The following is an 8,212-nucleotide window of genomic DNA, read 5'->3' on the forward strand; positions in this document are numbered from 1 at the left end:
AGTTTGGTTACAAAATCCATGGTAATGTTATCCCATTTCCACTCATGGATTTCGGGTTGTTGTAACAATCCATATGGCTTTTGGTGTTCAGCTTTAACTTTTTAACACGTCAGATACTTGCTGACATGGACAGCTATATCACCTTTCAAATTCGGCCACCAATAAAAAATTCCTGGAGATCATTGTACATCTTAGTCGATCCTGGGTGGATTGAATACTTGGACTTGTGGGCTTCATCCAACACTAAATTTCGCAAATTCCCATATCTTGGTACCAAACTTCGGTCGATCAAATAAAGTGTACCATCAAACTTTGTCACGAATTCGCATTCAAGACCTCGCAATCTTTCAGCTCTTATGTTTCGCGGTTTTAAGGCTTCCCGTTGAGCATCACTAATTCGAGTAGAAAGACTCGTGTGAATCGTTAATCTAAAAGCACGAACACGTAAGGGTTTTTCTCTTTCTTTTCTACTCAACGCATCAGCTACAACATTCGCTTTACCTCGGTGGTAATGAATGTCACAGTCGTAATCGTTGAGTAATTCTACCCATCTACGTTGTCTCATATTAAGTTCTTTTTGATCAAATATATGCTGGAGACTCTTGTGATCAGTGAAGATTGTACATTTAATACCATAGAGATAATGCCTCCAGATCTTAAGGGCAAAAACAACAGCTACTAATTCTAAATCATGTGCAGCGTAATTCTACTCATGTACCTTCAGCTGTTAGGAAGCATAGGCTATAACCTTATCTCGTTGCATAAGCACGCAACCAAGACCTAGTCGTGAGGCGTCACAATAGACTACGAACCCATCAGTACCTTCTGAAAGTGACAAGATAGGCGCACTACACAACTTCTGCTTAAGCAGCTGAAAAACAAAACTGAAATTTCACACGATTTATCAATTGCCCTGAGCAATAAATGCACGATATTTCGTCTAGAATTCGTCACCTATGATTTCGTTATTTTCTTCCTTTAGTAACGATAAATAACACGCAGTTGGTACTAATATCGTTACTTGGTAGCAAGATTTATCAGCATAGAATTATAATTAAAATTTGTCTTCGTTAATTTGAGTCGAACCACCTGGGTGCTCACAACACTCAAGTTCCTAAATAGGATTGAATAGTTTGACCTTAAACATATTATCTCGATTACATTCCAACCTAAATTTAGATCATTAGTTACATGAAATGCGTCATGCATATCCATACTAATGCTCAGTCTTATTCGTATGATACACTAATTTTGCGATGTTTAAAGAATTGAACACTCATTAATTTGTTATCTTTCAATGAATATGTTGGTCTAATGTAAAGAGATCACATCCTTGTTCCTATTAACCACCGTTGTATTTACTTTTTTAAGTTGTATTACGTATATACACAAATTTTGTCATTCCCTTATAACATCATAGTGTTGCCACTTCAACAAACAATGATGGTTGTTGTTGACAGCAGTGGATCAACGTCTTATTTTGTCTACGCTTACTTGCAATTAAAGATGAGTATAGTCTCGTAAGACTTAGGCTCGAAAACAAAAATAAAATTTACTAATGTTCAAATGGCAAGTCGACCTATTCCTTAGCTAGTGAAACATTAAGTAATATGGAACAAATGTGTTATTAGTACACTTTTTAAAGTTATATTGTGACTTCTACTTCTTAGGAAGTTGCGTAAAAGAAGAATCATACTCCGAAGTATTTTGTACTAACAAATCGTCGTCGTGAAAATTTGAGCACTCTAATGAAAATGTGTGCTTGGTGTGCTTAGATAGAAATAATAAAAATATTTATTTAAGCACACCCAATCATATGTTAAAGGGTATTATACAATACTTTTGACACTGGAGATTAAATCTTAATCGGATGCTTGTATTGTGAAGTTATATTAAGTTATACCTAGTACTTATCCTATAACAAAGTGTGATAGTAGTTCACACACAACTCCATGTAATCAGTTGATCACGTATATAGTAAAGTATATATGCGTACCATGTTCATAAACATAGTCACGGCAAACTATATATAGTCAAGCCGAATAGTATATAGTGATGTTGAATTATGTGAAAGACTTACCTTCCATATTTGATCCCGATTGCATTCTTGGAAAAAGTTAATGATCAACAAATCCTTGTCAATCAAAAATAGTGTTAAGGTGTTATCCTTTGTATATTCATCAACTTCATATTCTTTGAATACTGTGCAGTGTTTGCAGCCGAAATATTCTAAGATCTTTGAGTATCATTGTAGCTACGTCTACCAATTCTTTGACCCTATTGTGACGTCATTGTTTTCATAATCTATTTGATTCTAGCGTACAATATTTACCAACCTTTCATGGTAAAGAAATATTAAACGTTTAGGTTCTTCTGTATAATGACATTTAGCATTTATGTAATACTAAATGAATGTTTGTGCTTAAAGTGTAATAGATCCCTTAGACTCTAAGAGATAATCTTAGGATAAAGTTCTTTACGACTCGTCATAAAGAGAAGCAATATAAATAGATGGTGTTTGCATAAATCACTTTTCAAGATGCGAAACGCACAAAATTGTAGTAGTCCGTCTGAAGACTGGCTACTATCATTTTAGAAAAGACTAACTTAGAAGGAAATATGGATGCGAATATCGACAAGATAAATTCCTTCTCATGTCAGAGATAAGATTAACCTCAAAGAACCAGTGCTTAAACTAGAGGCAAGATCTGGTAGTTTACTTTGATAGACTTATCAAAGTTTGGGTGTGTGTTTACATAATGAAGTAGAGTATGTGCTAATGCACAGCACAGTTGCACTCATAAAGATAACTACTTGACTTGTGATTAAGAGTTAATTAAGGATCTTGATAGAAAAATCCATACCATCATAAATAGTTAACGCTGTCGTCTCTGGGAAGATAACCATACGATTAATAAGAGATATTGTCATTAATACCGACTAAAGATTTTATTCAAATCAGAAACATGCACCTACTAACGATAAAGAATTTGAAAATTTATATAATGGTAAGTTACTTACAAGATTGCAAGTTAAATCAAATCATTAGAATGTTATATCCTCTATGCTCAGTCAAATCTCGAGGACGAAATTAAAATAAGATGGGGAGAATCTGATACCCGGCAAAATAAAAAGTATTATTATATTCCATAAACGAGATTAAGACATGTTTAGGCTGGATTAAGTGAAGACTAAGACCCATAAGTTAAATATAGCATTTTAAGCTAAGAATGAAGGGAATATATACATTGTAAAACATGTGAGAAGTGAGACGAAATAAAGAAATTCCGGTGATAAATAACGGAGAAACGAACGTATTCGGTTAAACGTGTGAAAATTCAACCCGGCATTCAAGAAGGTGTCCAGGGGTGAATCCATTTGAATATTTTACATGATCGAAAACCGAGAACACAGGCAAAAACATGGCTCAAGTCTGACTTATAACGAAACGGGAACATGCAAATTAGTATTTTCGAACACGGTCGTTAAAGCCCATGTACCGATGAGCTTGTAAAAGTTGATATTATCTTCGTAATTGAGGTTTATTATTTAGATAAAATAAATCAAATAGACACCATAAGTTTGGATGAGTTGTTTTTGGAAAAAAAACAACTAGACTAGTTCTATTAAGTTCGGAGTAACACGGAACCGACACCGGGGTAACCATCGTCAATAATTTATTAGCGGAAACAATAAGTTAACGAGACAAATTTAAGTCAATAACAAAATAAGAATAAGTATTTTGACGAAATGTATATGGAAAATACAACGCCACTCGAAGTAGCAGGTTCGTTGGAGCAAGAACCCGAAACGCGATTGAAAAACTCGTTTAAAACCGGCACCTATATAAGGAGGGTTACGCCACCATTCACTCATTATTAACACAAAATTTATGCATTTTAGAGAGAGAGAGAGAGAGAGAGAGAGAGTAGAGAGAGAGGCTAGAGGATTCTGGCAGGGTGGCCGGTGGTGGTCCGGCACGGTGGTCCGGTGGCGGATGAAGCTCGTATTCTACTCGAAACCATTTTTTGACTTCCCGAACGCGATGGTAAGCTCTATTTGTCCTAAATCTGAGCATAAGTTTGTTAAAAACTCGTTTTAAAATATGGACAGAATGTATTAGTCTTGCAAGTCCACAAAGATCGCTCTATAACCGAAGATATAACGGTTTGATAATCTTGATATTTTTATAGAGGGTTCATAACCCATAGATAATCTTTTTGAACGGTGGAGATAAGGATCGGAGTTGCTTAGGCTGGGTTTCTAAACCCGTTTTAGTGTTCAGCTCGCAGGGCGGATTTTGAAAACGCAGCTCCGAAGAAATGAAAATTCCCGGAGATCAGACCGTCGAATTGAGCTGAAAATTTTGGTGAAACTTCCTAACAGACAGATCTTCGATTCCACTAAGGGAATAGATGATCAGACGTCTGGATGGTGAGTTATAAGGTTCGTAAGTTACTAGTCAAATTTTAGAACGAAAATAGTTTCTTAAAATGAGTTGCATGTAAGTTTTGAGGTATCGTATGAACGATCCGAGACCGGATAAACGTTCGTGCAGCAAAAACGAACGCGTTGGTATACCCGGATCACATTGTATGCGGGTTTTAAGCAGATTTATAAACTCGAACCGTACGCGAGGAGGTATATATTTAAGTGTTGGAAAAGATAGATAACAAGAAATTAATATAATTATTGTTATAAAAAATAACTTGGAAAAAATGTTAATAATTATTTAGAAAACCGTTAGATAATATCGAGTGTTAAAAATGGTACAATTAAGACTTGGACGATTTCGTGCGTTTGGATATATTTATAAACACGATATTTGGACTGAAATATTTTATCCGGATAGTGACCATAATTAATATTAAAAATAAATATATACTTTTAGAAAATGTAAATTATTTATATAAAATATGAAAACAAAGTTTTTATATTAAGAATATTAATATAACACGTTTCGCTATAAATAGAAATAACGATTATATTATGTTTTGTTAAGAAAGTGGTATATAATATATTTGTCAGAATTCAAACACTCGTCTATTAATAAAAGAATATTATATTTTAAAATTACTATTTATACTTTTATTAAATAACGTCCAATTGTAGTTTCAAAATCATATATTAGTTTTACAAAGATGATTTGGAACTATGGTGTTCCAATATATTTATGAGATATTTTAAAACATTCGATTCAGTTACGATTTTTCCTAAACAATAAAAGTTTGTAATTTAGTTATTAAAATTATAATAAATAAGACACATGAGGATAATTAAATTAAGTTATGATAGGATTCCATTTGTATCTATGCTTATGTGTTAATATACTTTGTATTAAACATAGGAATCCGGTTATAATTTGGATGACTACTAATAAGATCTTGACGTTGATTGGCATATTATCACACATAAATGTTATTTGAGCTGAGGCAAAAGTGAGTTTTCTCGTGAATCCCCACTTTTAAATGTTTTAATGATTTATAAATGTTTTTTCTTTAGGGGGGGGAGTATGTAAAGAAAGGGCAATATATTTTACAAATTGTGTTAAATGGAATGAGTCATTATGAAAGGAAAAACTGTTAACCTAGAGAGAAATGGCCTAAAAATATTGGTAGATCTATTGGGGCGACGCCCCCCACTCTTCCAGTCGCTCTGGTTGAAAAGGTGAGAATATTTTGATTTTGGTATGTATCAGGTTTATCATATTGTAGTCATACATGTTTTGTACTCTTTGCTCGTTTACAACTAAAACGTTTTGTTTAAGAAATATATAGCTATGTTTGGAAAAATGAAAAATTAAATTCCCATTGATAAGAATGGTGAATAATGAAAATTATCATTGATAAGAATGATGAATAAATGGGTGTAAAGTCGAGAACTGTTACATCATGGTTTTAATTGAGAAACTCACCAACATTCGTGTTGACAAAATTATTTTAACATACTTTTCAGTCGCTCTGGTTGAAAAAGGTGGGAATATTTTGATTTTGGTATGTATCAGGTTTATCATATTGTAGTTATACATGTTTTGTACTCTTTGCTCGTTTACAACTAAAACGTTTTGTTTAAGAAATATATAGCTATGTTTGGAAAAATGAAAAATTAAATTCCCATTGATAAGAATGTGAATAAATGGGTGTAAAGTCGAGAACTGTTACATCGTGGTTTTTAATTGAGAAACTCACCAACATTCGTGTTGACAAAATTATTTTAACATACTTTTCATGTAAATGAAGAAAATGGATGCTTCGTGAAGGATTCGGGAAAATGCTGTTGTGCGTTTGAATGAATGATAGTTGGACTTGTAATTTAAAATAGAACCGTGCATGTTTGACACGTGTAAAACTCTGATATTTAATAAAGTCCAACTAATGGTTCATTATTTTGAATAAGATTGGCTGAACAGCGTCTGTCACCGCCCAAATTAACAAATTTAAGTCTTCCGTTGCCAACTTAACGATTTTCGGAAGTGACATAAAGACCATAGCCTTGACTGATGTCTAACATATAAATTAGATAACTTAAACATAATTCCTACCTTAACATGGCACTCGGAATGATAATAATAAGAAAAAAAATGGACTTGTTGGTAGGATCTTGGTATAACAATGAAACGCTTGAAAACCTAGCAATGCTTTCGAAACTTTGATGCTTGCACGGATTACGAGTAAACAATGTATCAGCACACTTCGTAACAATCGGGCACGCTTTCCTAGTCTAAGTGTGTGTGATTGAAGGTGATTTTTTTGGGAAGAAATGGTTCATGCCCGTAACCTCCTTTTATAGGCAATATTTTGGCTCCCATCGCGTAACGCGATGAGCCTTTTTGTGGCCATCGCGTATCCCCGTTTCTTAACACGGTCATCGCGTAATGCGATGATTGTATGGGTTTGGCCATCGCGTGTCGTGAAACCACTCAAGTATCGCTTTTTGTGAAGATCCCCCGCGTAACACGATGGTTCTATGGTTGTCCCGTCGCGTATCGCGATGGGCCAGAATTTCAGGATTTTTATGTTTTGAGTCCTTAAACTTTGAGTATTGACATTTTAGCTATATCTTAAGTTGGAAAATTTCAAGGTGTTACAGGTGGTGCTAAAATTTATAACGGGCCTCAAACTGGTGTATTTATTTCTAAAAGATGGTGGCAGACCCTAATAATATATTTGAGGTTATATGACGAAAAGCTCTTTAAAACGTATAAGTATGTATGTAAAGTATGATAAAATATGAAAGTATGAAAGAACGAAATTATGGAAGTGAGAATGAAGGTATATACTTACGTCTGTACAAAAGAAAGTAAAGCAGAATAAGTATGTAGTATGTGAACGCAATGTATGTTGCTTGATTAACTAGAACTCACTCAGCGTAGCTGACTTTTAGTATGCACGCATGTAAATAAGTTCAAAGAGCTAGCTTGAGGATGACACATGGTATGGATTTAATGGTTAGCATCTAAGGACGGAAGACATGTTGATTTATTTTTACATTTTATGTTGAGACAATTTGTGATATTTTAAGACAAGTATTTAATGGTTTGTAAGAAATGGTTGACTTTTAATGTTTCCATGAAAAGTTTTAATTAACTATGATATTTAAAACTGTGTTTATTAGTAAACACAACGCTATAGTAGGGCACTGGGACCGGGGCCTTACAATTGGTTTATCCAAATATGCGGTCTTAGTTCAATAGTTTCAAATTTGCGTTTTTCATCCTTGTGGTTTCATTTTACTTGCAATTAGACTCGAATTCACTAATCCCGTTAAGTCTGGTTATTAAACTCATCATTGTGTCCTTCACATGAGGGGGCATTTTTGTCCTTTTTTTTTTCCTAAATACAATCCGGCCCCTCACGTGAAGGGACTTGCTAATTAGGAATATGGTTTATTTAAGGAGAAATAGGATAAAAATGCCTCTCACGTGAGGGGCACGCTGGTGGGTTTAACGACCAGACTTAATGAGGTTAATGAATTCGGGTTTAATTGCAAGTTAAATGAAACTAAGGGACGAAAATCACAAATTTGAAACTATTGGACTAAAACCGCAGATTTAGACAAACCACATAAATAAAAACCGCAGTTTACTCTAATTTTAAAATTTTAAGACTTCACATTTCCCTCTCCTTGCTTACATTTATTATCATCCAAAGATGTATGGTATTGTTTTCAGAAGTTATAAAGAGACTCAATTGTCAAATAATAGTATAACATA

Source organism: Bidens hawaiensis, unplaced genomic scaffold (genome assembly GCF_021521415.1).
Source record: "Bidens hawaiensis isolate Kalapana, Puna unplaced genomic scaffold, B.hawaiensis_p1.1 tig00016033_1, whole genome shotgun sequence".
Classification (NCBI taxonomy): domain Eukaryota; kingdom Viridiplantae; phylum Streptophyta; class Magnoliopsida; order Asterales; family Asteraceae; genus Bidens; species Bidens hawaiensis.